The sequence below is a fragment of the Pseudopodoces humilis genome, chromosome 15 (assembly GCF_049639895.1).
Source record: "Pseudopodoces humilis isolate 2021_Gansu_Grassland_sample_001 chromosome 15, ASM4963989v1, whole genome shotgun sequence".
Lineage (NCBI taxonomy): Eukaryota > Metazoa > Chordata > Aves > Passeriformes > Paridae > Pseudopodoces > Pseudopodoces humilis.
Genome location: NC_142214.1, coordinates 18,314,083 through 18,327,312, shown reverse-complemented (window position 1 = coordinate 18,327,312; position 13,230 = coordinate 18,314,083). Strand labels below are relative to the sequence as shown.

The 13,230-nt window shown below is 42.1% G+C and overlaps 1 long non-coding RNA gene across 1 annotated transcript; it reads left to right on the top strand.

The window, feature by feature from the left end:
• Positions 1-3,941: 3,941 nt before the first annotated feature.
• On the top strand, positions 3,942-8,490 carry LOC148183103 (uncharacterized). Its single transcript, XR_015773836.1, has 5 exons — positions 3,942-4,056; positions 4,537-4,601; positions 4,679-4,851; positions 6,435-6,677; positions 8,037-8,490. It is a non-coding gene; the product is annotated as an uncharacterized LOC148183103 (long non-coding RNA).
• Positions 8,491-13,230: the final 4,740 nt, after the last annotated feature.

The following is a 13,230-nucleotide window of genomic DNA, read 5'->3' as shown; positions in this document are numbered from 1 at the left end:
GTTCTAAAACTTCCCTTATTGGGATCACACTCAGAGCTGTGCTGCCTCTACCAAGCCTTTTCTCTTTTTGACACCACATTTGCCATTCTCCTGCCCAGATCAACGAATTAAGACATCACCCATAAATCCTCTGACTACACCTGTAATTCCATATTTAGTTCTCTCAATATTTTAAGATGGGTATGATCTACAACCCCTGTTTTTGACAAAAAATCTGTTCACTACTGAGCTGACAACTGTCTTAACCTCTTCTCTACCCTGCTCAGGCTATAAAATCAGTATAATCCTCTTCTCCAGGCTTCTAAATTCTTTCTTTAATATAAAACCTGAACGTTTTGGCACTTGTTTTAATTTTCTGTGTGTGGTTGAACTTAACCAAGATTTTGGGTAGCTGTAGCAAAAGTGCTTTGCAGATAGGATAACATAGGTTGGCTTGAGCTGCATGTAACCCTAAACTAGAAATATATATTTATTTTCATATTACGTAATATTAAGATTATATTTATTTATATATATACATATACATATGAAAAGCCTCCTCTCAGGAGACTGAGGAAGAGGATCTAGAACACATACACTCAAAGTTTTGAGGATTTAGGAGATGTGAGTGCCCCCTGCTTTCCCTCCTTGCCCCACTGTAAGTGCTGAGAAGGAATATTTTTGCCAGCAATATATTTTATAATCAGTAAGATTTAAAAATCACTCTTGTGAGTTAAATCACTCCCTGAAGCAAATCACAGAATCTCCTCTCTTGAGATAGATGGGATGAACAGCACATCAATGGGACATTTTCCCTTCATATTCCTGTAAAACAGGAAGGCACCTTCCCAACAGACAGCAAAGGAGCATGCAAAAGTGAGAGCAGACTGTGTCAGATAAGGCCTCTGCAAATAAAGTTAAGACTTTTTCTTTGGTTGAACAACCAGTATTTCTATGTTCTCTAAGGTCCACATGATTATTCTCAAAATTCTTTTGTTTCCTGGGCTTCCATAGGAGACTTAGTTATATAAACACGAGCTCATCTGAGGTAAGATTCCCAAATACAGCTCTTTAAAACAAAGCAATCAGGTGACCTTAAATCTTGTGATTCTTAGGATGTATTTCTGCACTTGTGGTTCTGCTGGTAGCTCCCCATTTGAAAAAGCTGGAGTGAGATATAAGTGGGATAAGGCACCTTGTGCCCTTTCCAGAAATCAACACTGCAGGTGTTATTCAAAATAAATATTAAATTTAAATTGACCTTCAGCCAATTGTAAAAGTAGAGAAAAAGCTCTCTGAGTGTGCAGCCTGGTTGGACTCCACAGAAACTACGGAAGTGGGATTATCCTAAATAACATCCCTATTTTAAATTTAACCCTGACCTTGAGCAGTTTCCTGCTGAGACACATTTCACACAACTTTAAACAGGGAGGCTTCTGCAGAGTTCAGGAAGCTGTGATTGCACCCACGGTGTAACTACACCGTTTAAAACTACTGGCACAGACTGCAGAAAAACCCCAAGCCCCAGCAGCTTTAGGGTGATTTAAATAAGGCTCATCATCGCTGGTTCTTCTTGAAAAACAAATTGTTGGGTGCTTAAAGAAAGGAAGATGATGGTGACTCACCAGTGGCAGAGACACTCTGGGCATCAGGGAACACGTCATCCCCAGGAGCTAAAAACCACAGCAAGGCTGACAGCAGCTAAGACAGCTCTGGCATTGGTCCAAACACAGCTAAAATAAATCAGGAAACAGAAGAAATCAGGAAAGAAATGCCAGTTTTTACAATTGCAGAAACCCCCACGTGTACCAATTTCACTGAGATGCTCTTTCATGTGAGAAAATGCTTTAAAAAAATCACTCACGGTAGAAAATGCTCAGTTGTCTCGTCCTGTAAAAGAAAGAAACACAATTGGAAAATGCAGTTTGTCTTTGCAGTGCTGAATGTGAAACTATGCCTGGATTACTGTCTGAATTTCAAAATTATATTCTGATCCAGAAAACCCAAGTTGTACAATTTGCTTCCCCACTGTTCATTTCCAAATCTTGAGTCTTGGAGCTGTGGGGAAAGTCAGGTACAACCCCTGCAAACTGCAGGGAGCCAAAGCCTGGACAGAGCCAACTTTTCAAACTACTCTAAAGCAAGGGCATGTAAAATAAAGGTGTGACCCAATTGTCAAGACATATTTATAGCTGGGTAGGTTACACATGCTTTTGCTTATCAGTGACAGACATCCAAGAAGATTTGATAATCCATGAGCTAAAATGGGAACTAAACCCAACCCTGGCTGGCTCCTGAGCTCCTGCTGAGCTAAAAAAGCTTGTGAGCCCCCAAGGCTGGCCCATTTTTGTCCTTTATTGTAGGAAAACACAGCAACCCTCCCTATCTCAATCCCATCTTGGACTATCACACGCTGTACTTGTAGGTAAGGAGATAAATCTACTCTAAAATGCTAAATGTTATCATATCAGATTTGGGCTTTCTATCAAAAATGCTGCACCCCAGCTCGTGCAGAGGAGCTTTCCTAGAGCATGCAGTGAGGATTGGTACTGACCTACAAGCAAGTTGTGTTTTTGTTATAAGCATTAAGAATTCTCCACTATGTGGGATAAGCCGCCACATTTACACATTAACACCTTCCCAGAAACCCCAGGAAAAGCTCTTTTTTGTTATTTCAGCAGGATTTTGCAGCACTGTAGTGGGACTCCTGCATTTCACAGGAGTTTGTGCACACACACAATGGTCCTACCATTCCTTTATTCACATAAACCCATGGATCCTGCCTTGCAGTGGAGAAAATAAATTAGGAAACTGCTAGAACATACTCATGTAAATCAGCAGAGCCCTAATGAAGCAGGTGGAGCTCTGTTTGAACATTCAGTTTTAAGATTTCTCTTCAGCTTTCAGACAAAAGTTACACTTAGACAATTAACTTCCCATTAATATTAAACCAAAGTGGATTGACTTTTTCCCTTCAGGTTTCTCAGCTTTTTTTTGTCCTACCCAGCAGTAGCAGCCCTGCCAAGCTGCAAGGGGTGTTTGCTCTTTGTCATCACCTGCATCTGCTCACTCCGATTTCTCATCTTTCCCATCCCCCACTGGAACATTTTCTCCTAATTTAACGTGGAAATACGGGCAGGATATATGGAGTGTGTCTGACAGAACAGATTGCAATTAAAGCTGTTTAAAATAGCACAAAACTGCCACCGAGTGAAAAATTGGCCATTTGCAGTAGAATTGTTCTCATTGTTACATTGTTTGAAAGGATTTGTAAGGATTTAGGGACGTAGAGGGAGCGCTGGCACCATTAGAGGGTGCTGGAGTCCACACAATCCCAATCCACATCCAGCTCCAGAGCTGCTCGTTCTCCACAGGGACAGCAGAGCTTCAGAAAGACAAATCTGGGGATGAAAAGCCATAATCTTGTTTTGTCACGTGTATAAGCCTTGCCCAAATATCGATCGAAATATTTCCCTACAGCTGTTGTCTTCACAGACTCCACAAAGATTTATGTCTGATCAAATGCACTTATAAGATAGATTTAGGTAAAAAGTGCCATGGAATACCATAAACCTGATATTTCCTATTTTCCAAATTCTTCATTTTGCACCCTAAATAACATCCTTCTAATAAGACAGACGACAGATATTTTTTCACACCTTTTAAAAGCAAAACATTAACACAAATATCATTCTACATACTTAGAGCCAAGCTGTCTTACTCATCCCTCCTCTTCTCCTGGGATCACCAAGTGAATCCTGAATTTTTCTCACAGACATTTGTTATTTGACATTGGATTGATCACAGCAGTTGGCACTGACTCTACTGACCTGACAGAGGGGTCTTTTCGCTTTGTGAAGGAAAAAGGCCTTCCTCACACAGTGCCCTTAGAGAAGGAGAGATGTGGAGAGAAACTACATCCAGGGAGGTTCCTCTGTGATGTCTTAAATCTCTGTCTTTTCAGCCAAAGGAGTCCTTGTCGCACTTGACTCCCTCAAGGGAAGAGATGAGATGAATGCTGGGACAATCCCTGGGCTGCTACAGTGCTTAAAACAGTCTTGGAATCACAGATTTCAGGTTGGAAAAGACCTTTCAAGAGTGAGATGTACACAGCAATGGAATTTCTTAGAGTTGTGTTTTAAGCCATGAAAATAAATATGCAGTCTCAGAGATGCAGAGAAGAAAATCACGTTTTTGTAACCTCATCATGTTTTGTAAACTGATTTTTTTTTTGCAAATCTTAGTTTTCTTTGTACCTGGTGGCAGTAATTTCAGAGTTGAACAGCAGTGCTGAGTGCAGCCAGGCAGCATATGCCATGTGTAATTTTTTAATTTCCTGGTAGCAGCAATTTTTACAGGCACAATAGCAGGTTTGTTTATTTTTTGTTCTTCATCAGCCCTTTTATTAACATTGTTAGATCTCCTGACTGCACCTGGCTGGGCAGTGACTGAGCATAATGGCATCTTTGCCCTGGGCTGTTGGAGATGGTGCATATGGATGGGGAAGGCAGCAGATAATATGGATGCAAATTTCAAATTACTGGTTTTATCCCTCAGGCACTGAAGGAGGAAAAATCTCAAGGAAATCGGAAGAACGACGTGGCTTTGAATTTCTGCTCAAGGTATAGACTTGAAAACACTGCTTGTGGTCCTTGCAGGGTTGTCCTTTGCAAAATAATGAACCATAAATGTATTTCAGTGAGGAGAACCTGCACCCTGTGGCTGAAAGCACCTCAGAACTGGGTTTACTAGGCAGAGCCTGAGGAAGAGCCTACACAGGATCAGGACACCAGAAATCCAAACCCATGGTCCTGCTGATGAGCCCCTGCTAAGGATCCCTGGCACAGGACTCCCTCATTTGGACTAATCAGGGTGAGGAGGAGCCATCCTTAATGAACCAAGGGAGGCAGTTTCAGCATTTGACTCAAATTCTCTTGCCTACAGAATCACTCATATGGAAAAGGCAACTGTCTTTTTCTATTTATGTAATTTTGTCTTATCTTGCTGGAGTTTTGTTTTTTCTTTAAAGGGTTTCACACTGATAACTCCCTCCATGCCCCACGGGACAGAGCTGGTGTGATTCCAGCAAGTTCACTGCCCTTCAGCCTCTGAAAGTAAAACACAAACTGAGCCTTCTGAGCTGATTTCTCAGGTTTTGCACTACCCAAGGCAGGGTCTCCCTTGGGGCAGCAGTGTCCATTCCTTCAGTACAATGATAAGTGCTGCAGAAATCTCTCAAGCATCCTGCTACTCCTTCACTAGCATGAAACAGAAATAAGCTTTGGCTTTAGGCACTTTTTTAAAATTAGTGCCATCACTACTGACAATGGATTTTCTTACTCCTTTTCTCACAGATCCGTGCCCATCTCCTGGAGGATGCTCCACTCTCATTTACATCTGAGGTTTCTTCCAAGCTTCAGAACCTGTGTCAGTCTGGTGATCAGTTTGAAAAGAGAATTAATTAAATTGGATTGCTAGAATGAATTCCACAATACCCTGGGAAATCTGATATTTGTAATCAACTATGGAACTGTTGCTAGGACACTGGAATTGTTGATTTTTTGGAAAAAAGATCTATTCAAATATTTGCCTGTCTAACGCTATGAATCCAAGATATACAAAAGTTTAGCTGGTCCTGTGAACAATTTTTTAGTGATTTCATTTATAATATATTAACTCCTGACTCAGAAAACATATGGAAAAGCCCACAAGAATCTACTACTACATGTGTAAGATATATTCCTAAAGAGAAACAAATTATAGCTGATGAATTGTTAATTCCATGACCTTTTTCCTCTGCTGCCCTATCCGAGCAGCAAGGACACACAGAAGACAATTAATATCTATTAAGAGTGTTAGATTTGGTTTGCACTTCTGACAGTAACACATCATCCCCCACAGCATAAAAAGATTTTATAACATTGAAATATAAAGGACTTGTTGATGGAGTTTGTACTACCTTTACCAGAACAACTGCACCAAAGTTCAGTGTTTACCCTCAGCTTTACCAAGTTCTTTTTCTCAGTTTCCTACCTGCAGCCCCAGGAAAAACCCTGAGCACTTTTGCTCCCTCTCAGAGCTCAACTTCAATTACTTTCAGAAAGTTTTCTCATCCTGAATTGTCATTTATCCAAGTTATAATTGTTTAATCCTTTAATCTCTTGTCAATCATGATAATCTTCCCCTCTGTTTTTCCTTTCACGATGTTCAACCACCCCAGCAGTGACAGACAGACCCCAGCACGCTTGTGGTGCACACAGGGAAACATTTTCTAGTGGGAATCATCTCAGAATGTGCCTTCTCAACTGTCCTTAGCAGGCTCTGCTTTGCTCTGTCCATAGTATTCCAATGGATGAGTTGTTCATTTTACTACATTTTAGAGATAACATCCATTTTCTTCACTATTATTTTGCCTTCAGTTCTAATACATTTCCTTTGCTTTCATTGTCTGATAGAGACTTTGGGGTAGAGAAGCTGGAGGTGTAGAGAAATCCACAACTGATGAAGTACAACTAAAGCAATCAGAAGAGAAGACCACGTTATCCACATGGCTTTATTTCTTCTGGCTGTCAGAAAGTTGGTGAAAGTTGCTTGCCCAGAAAGTGATTCCCAAAACCGTTATTTAATTCTTCACCTCTGTTTCTCCATCACTTTTTTTCCCATTCTTATTCCATTAATGTGATACTAAGGAATATTTGGTGAGTATTGTGTAATTTAAATTGTTCTCTATTCCTAGCACATGACTTCTCTCTTCTGAGCTGCCATGAGATCTGTCTTAGCTTCAGCAAATTCTATTCACTGGGATACAGCTGAGTCCATCAGCGATGAATGTTTTGTTCTCATTGTTACGAATCTCCAATAAATCCATTTCACACAAAACCAGGACACTTTCAAATACCTGGCATTGTCACTTTTAGCCTTCAATGTACAAAAAGATACAATAAGTGCAGTGACTGCTGCTGGTCAAACCCACCTTTGACAGCCCACATCCCTTTTCTCTTGCTTTACACGAGCTCCAACTCCTCTAAACTGTGACTGCGAGGGATGTGATGGGTGCTGGGAATTATGGCTGGTGACCCTGAGAAAAATGCAATTTATTGTCAATTGTCCATTCTAATCTGTGGGAAAAACAAAATACTTTTCTTGAAATGCTGTGTGAAAAAAACAAGTTTTGGCCCCAAATATTCAGAACATAATCTAACCACTCGCTTCGCTCTTCCCTCGCAGCGCCGATGAGCCCCCAGAGTGCTCATAAATATTGGCAGAGCAAAGGAGGCAGGGTTTTGCCAGCTTTTTTCCCGCTGAATTGTAGTTAGTGTTTTTTAACATAGTGATACATAACAACGCCCTTAATGCTGTTCCTTGGAACTTGGGCCTGAAATTCTGTTTCAACTCACTGAGGTCCTAGGACATGGAGATATTGCTGCCAAAAAATAGTTAATGCCTGTGCTGGTAGACCCCAGGAAGGGGGGCCTCTGCATTTCAAACAGCTGCTCTTCAACTGGAGCAGGAGGAGAAGAAAAAAAAAAGAGGTTTTGAACTTTCCAGTTTTATTCACTTTTGTCCCACGTACATCAGTGAGATCTGCATTTAAATGTAGAGTTCAAGGTACCAGAGTTCTAAAATTTCTATAAAATCAGTTTTTGTGTCTGTACCAAGCTCTGTTCAGACTGAGACGTACATGGAAAAAAGCAGCTGACACATGCTGCAGACATATCCTCCTAAGGCATCACAGAAGGCTTTGCTTTCAATAATTAATTCATGGCCAGTTCGTTATTATATTGAAATCTAAAATGTCATTTCAGCTTGACTGATTTTTACCTCTTTGTCTGGACACTTTCCAGATTAACACTCAGGTTATTTAAAGAGAAGTCCTGTGAGTGAAAAAATGAGATGGAAGTGGAGATATAGATCTTGTTTTATCCCCATGGTTTTATCAGTCACAACTTCTGATCTTCTCAGCCCCTGATCTCTTTCCCAGCCATCAGTTTTACTTGTCAAGTCTGTTCCTGACATTTGTAGCAGGGCACAATTTGCTTCCTTCCATTTTCTTCTAGGACCCCACATATTTTGGGATACATGGAGAGAACAGAGGCAGTGACTGCTCTGAACCACAGATGACAGCTGGATCCTGAGCACACTGAGTGGAAGTTTGTGAGATGCTGACTGCTATGGAAACAACACAAATCCCAGAGCTGGATCCTCAGCACATCAAATCTCAACTTGTATGTTTAAAGTGTTGGACTTCTCAGGCTTGCTGTGTTGTTCAGGACCACAGCCCAAACATGGAATATTGTGCTGTTTTTCACCCTTTTAGTTTGGTTGAAGTTCTTTCTCCTAACAAAACCTTTTCATCCCAAATTGAAACTACAGCTAGTGCAGCCTTCTGAGCCTCTAATGAGATGTGGTTGTGGAAATCCTCAAGACCAGTGAGTTTGAATCCTAAAACTTATTTGTGTTTATGTAGAGGAAATATGAGAAAGCATATTTTGACTAATGGTATCACCCTAGAGAGAAACACACTTGTTATAAATATGTTCCATTGCAGTTGCTGGAAATCTAACAAAATTGCCATAAACAGGACTTACATCAATGTTTCTGCTTGACCTTTCTGGGAGAATGAAAGTACCTTCTGGGAATGCAAAACAAATGAATTTTTTGGAAACAAAATGAGTAACACAGCCCTTCCTCTTTATAAAATGGAGCCCTGATATAGCTGCTGCTTAGTAACAGCTCCTCCAAACGATCCATAAAACACCAGATGTAAAGGTGTGCACGTGTGCGGCTCCACTCCAGGCTCTGATGCAAAACTCAGAAACACTCATGCTGAGGGAAGAAGAATTGGAGATTTTAGATGAATAGCAGTTTCCAAATGAGAACCATACCCTTCCAGCCATGGATAAGCTGTGCAATCACCTCCCCTGCCGTGGTTTCTGCTGGGTGATGTGGTGGAGCTGTGATAGCTGTCGCATCCCATCTCCCAGTTAGCTCTCTTCTGCATTTTCCCCTTAGGGAAAAGATGTCCTGTCTGGCACTGAAAACCTGCTAGAAATAGCGTGATAAAAACCCACACGTTTTGAGAATGTGGTTAACCTACAAAAACAACTATCAGCACCAGAAAAATCAAATATATTTAATAAGACCAGACGGGTACTGAGATACTTAATGCAAATAATAGTCAGTGTTTCTGCCCATAATTAAATATCACAGATAAATGTAAATGCAGAACTGAACTAGCAGTAAGAAAATTGCACTTTTCCCCCTTCAGGCATTATTCCAAATAACCTGTTAAATTGAATTAATTATCATGATCCATAGAATCCTGAGTTGGAAGGGACCCAAAAGGATCATCGAGTCCAGCCCCTGGGATCTAAATTAAAGCACTCCATAATATCTTATACAAATAGTTGAAAAGACTCTTTAGTACTGCTACCAAATCCCATTTTTTATACCCATTCCTAGCAGGTGCAGAATGCTCACATAAGGAATGCTATCAGCCTACAAGTGTAACAAAGCTCTGGGGGATTCCTCATTTCTGGAGCCAGTGGCCACTGAAGCAGTTTGGTCCCTTCCTCAGCTCCTCTCCTTGGTGAAATAAGAAATTTGAATCCTTCTTTGCAAAATAAAGTCCCTCATACAGTTTCTTCTAAAGAAAGATTCTAATTCCAATCCCAGTTGGAATTTCTGATGCATCCTTTACCCGACAATTACAAAAAAAAGATGATACTGAGATCACCACTCTTTGTCAGAGCCTGACAAAGCAAAGTGAGCAACTGCCAGCCCTGCTCCCAGAGCATCCTGAGCAGATCCTGCATTGGCAGGGCAGGTTTGCAGCCAGCCCAGAGCATCCTGAGCAGATCCTGCATTGGCAGGGCAGGTTTGCAGCCAGCCCAGAGCCTGCCAGCCACAGCACAGCTCCAGTGCAGCTCTGCCTTGGCTCTTCCTTGGTGCCTGCTGCCACCTGAAGCAGGCAGAGCCAAAGGCTGACTCTTGCCCCCTTCAGAGAAAAATCTCATCCTTCACACAAGTCATGCACTGGTGAGGGGGTTTTACAGCAGTGCTTGTGCAATCCCTACCCAACACACACTGTTCAGATTTTCTGAAGCCACCAGTAGATAGAGTCATTCCTGCTCACCCCATCCTACAGCTCCCCTCTCCTTCCTCTCTCTCTGCACAACCACATGTTAAAATTAAGTGGGTCTTAACAGGTCCATAAGTGGGATATACCCAAGTGTTTCCAATTTACCCTCAGTGAACTTGAATGGAAAACATTTGAAAATGAAATTCTGGGTGAAATCTCACAGCATTGCTGCAGCATATGGAGCCAATTTCAAATAGCACTTTGATAATGTCATGATCTGTTAGAAAGTGTTCACCTTATCCCAAAGATATTACAAACTCAGTTGCCTCACTCAGTGTATCTTCATCTTATGATCCATACGAAAGCTATTTAGTGGATTGTGAAATATGAACTTTGGCCGGAGCTAATTTAAGAGAGATCGTTACACTAGTGATGGTGCAGCTTGTTTCTTCTGTGAGTTTTATATTATTCAACTGTTCACAGCTAGTAAATTCACATCTAATAAGCTGCAAAAGTTATCAGATGAAGCACAGCCCATTGTAATCCCCACATGAAGCAAATAACTGATAAAAAAATTAGTTCCAGCATGTGTTACAAATATTTTTGCAAGCAGCATCTGATAAAGGAATTGGCTTTATTAGCAGCTAACTCCTTCACGCAATGGAGAAAACGCAAAAATGTGTTCTATCTCTACAGGCCACAGCATTTCTCAAGAGCTGATGAGGAAAAAAATAGAATTAACTGGAAACAAAAGCACAAATAGACCACATCTCCTGGCAGGCATAGACTTTGGCACTGGGAATGCAGTGGTGGGAATATGCTGAAATAGAAAGGATTTGCAGCATGTAAGGCGCAGGGAAAAAGGTGTTTGTGTAATGACAACCTTGTCAAAGCAAGTAGTAAATTTACACCCCACTTTTGAGACAAAGTAAGAGCCAGTGACTCCCACCACGAGTCCAAGTGGCTCCTGGTTCTGTCCAAGGGCTGGCCCAGCAACCAGGGCAAACGTAAACACAAATCTGTGCTGGGGCTGGGCTGTCCCCTCTGCCCGGGGCAGGGAGGGAGGTGTGGAACTGGGACTTGCCTGTGCTCCTCAGGAGATCCTCCGGTGTGTAAACAGCTCTCCAGAGCCTCCTGACCCCCAGGAGCAAACAGCTCTTCAGCTTACACAGAGCTCCTGGTATCATGCACCAGGAAAGATGCTCAGGGATAGAGCTGACAAACATTAAACCATTCAGAAGAGCAGGGTGCTCAGCACTTGTCTGGGGCTAAAGGTGTCGTAGAAACATCCACTATATGCAGGGATTGCTCCAAGCACTTAGCAGATTCAGGAAAGGATGCCAGGTACATGTAGAACCAGGTAAATGTGCTGAGAATGAGCACTGAAATATCAGTGCTGAGTCCTGGGAACTTCACTCAGTTTTTCTCTTGCTTTCACAAACCTCCACAATTGTTAGAGGCATCTGGAATAAGAACAAAGAAAGGTATTTCTAGTTTTAACCCTCAGAAAATCAGTGTTAAGCCTCATACTAGGGACAGCCTCATACACCAGAGATGGTAGAAATTGTGTTCAGATTTTCTTTCCCCTTCTCTAAGTCAGCCCTCAGCCTGCAGCAAGGCCAGAGGTTTCTCAGGTATCAGCAGGAGCAGCCCCTTTCCTCTGCCTCATTGCTCCTCCACTCCAGCAGCAATTCCTCTGCCTCTGAAGTCTGTCAGCTTTTCTTGCCAAAGAGAAAGGAATGACAAAAGCATTCAAAGAAAAAGAAAAACAGAGAGATCCCAAGCCTCATGTGTGACATAAAGCAAACAATTCACATGATCTTTATTTTTGTAACCCTCGTCCTCCTCTCACCCTCATGCCTGTTGTTATCACTCAGCATGTTATTGTTATTACTTCAAATTTGTTTTTGAAAGTGCCTATCCAGTGCTGGAGGTGCCTGAATACACACTGAAAATATACAAAACATATGTCCAGCTTAGACCCTGTGTTCCCTGAGGAAGGGCTGGTATCCCTGCCGTGCACTCAGCACACTTATGGCATGAACAAATTATGAACAATAATAATAAAGAATAACTCGTGCCTATTTATCTGTTTGGTCTATGAAACTGATCTGTCAATGACCCTGAAAACTCTTGGTGACACACACTGTGGTGGAGTTAAAACCAAGTTGCTCTTTCCATTAATTTTTTTCCAAAAGCTTGAGTCAAAATCCCAGGGTAGGTGACACAGGGCGACCCTCCTGCTTTTGATGTGAATGGGAAAGGATTTGTCTTTTTATATCAAAGCTAGCTGGGAAGAGGAGGTGGGTGGCCATGAAAGGGAAAAGCCATGAAATTATCTCCATTGGTTTATAAGAAACAGCCATTCAATGGGATTTTGGGAGGGGGAAACCTTATGAAAAATGTGCTGGTGTGATTCCTCTGGAGGCCGGCACATCTGAGCCAAGGCTGGGATGGAGCAGGGGGGGCAGGAGAAGTTCTTCCCTTAATTGAGAACACACTTGTTTGCAGAGTTCAATGTCGGGAACTCCAACATTGTTTTGAAAAGACAGAGCACTGTGTAGGTGTCGGAATTCAGAGGAGGCAGAACAAAACCGGGTGGAAAAAGGCAGCTGTGATGATTTAAGTCTCCGAACACCTTCAGCCGCTTCCCTTCCTGTGCCCCACCAACCGGCCCTGGCTCATGGCTGGGCTGGGAGAGGCAACCCCGGCTCCTCCTGACCTTCTCCAGCACCTTCCTCCTCCTGCCTCCACCCAGCCTGGTCCCTGGGCTCCCACAGCCCTTCCCGGGCTGCTGCTGGAACAGAACACAACCCCAGGACAGACAGCCCTAAAAACCAAAAAACCCTTTACAAACCCAGGTCATTTTCATTACTAGCACAACGTTTCTATCCATTGGTGGGAGTCCTGTCAAAAGCCAGAATCCATGGAGAGAGGCTGAAGGTAATTATCATCCTCACGTGTTTCAGAGTTCAGTTGCTGCTGCTCTGGTGCAATGACAGCTTTGTGTTCCTGCTTTTGAGATCAACAAGGCAGTTCTGCAGAACTCAGATCAGATTAAATTTACCTAAATATCACCCTTATCTACTAGATGTCTTTTTAAATGCATTGCAACACTCCAACAGAGTAAAACAGTGCAAGAAATGAGACTTTTACTCCAAGCTTATAAT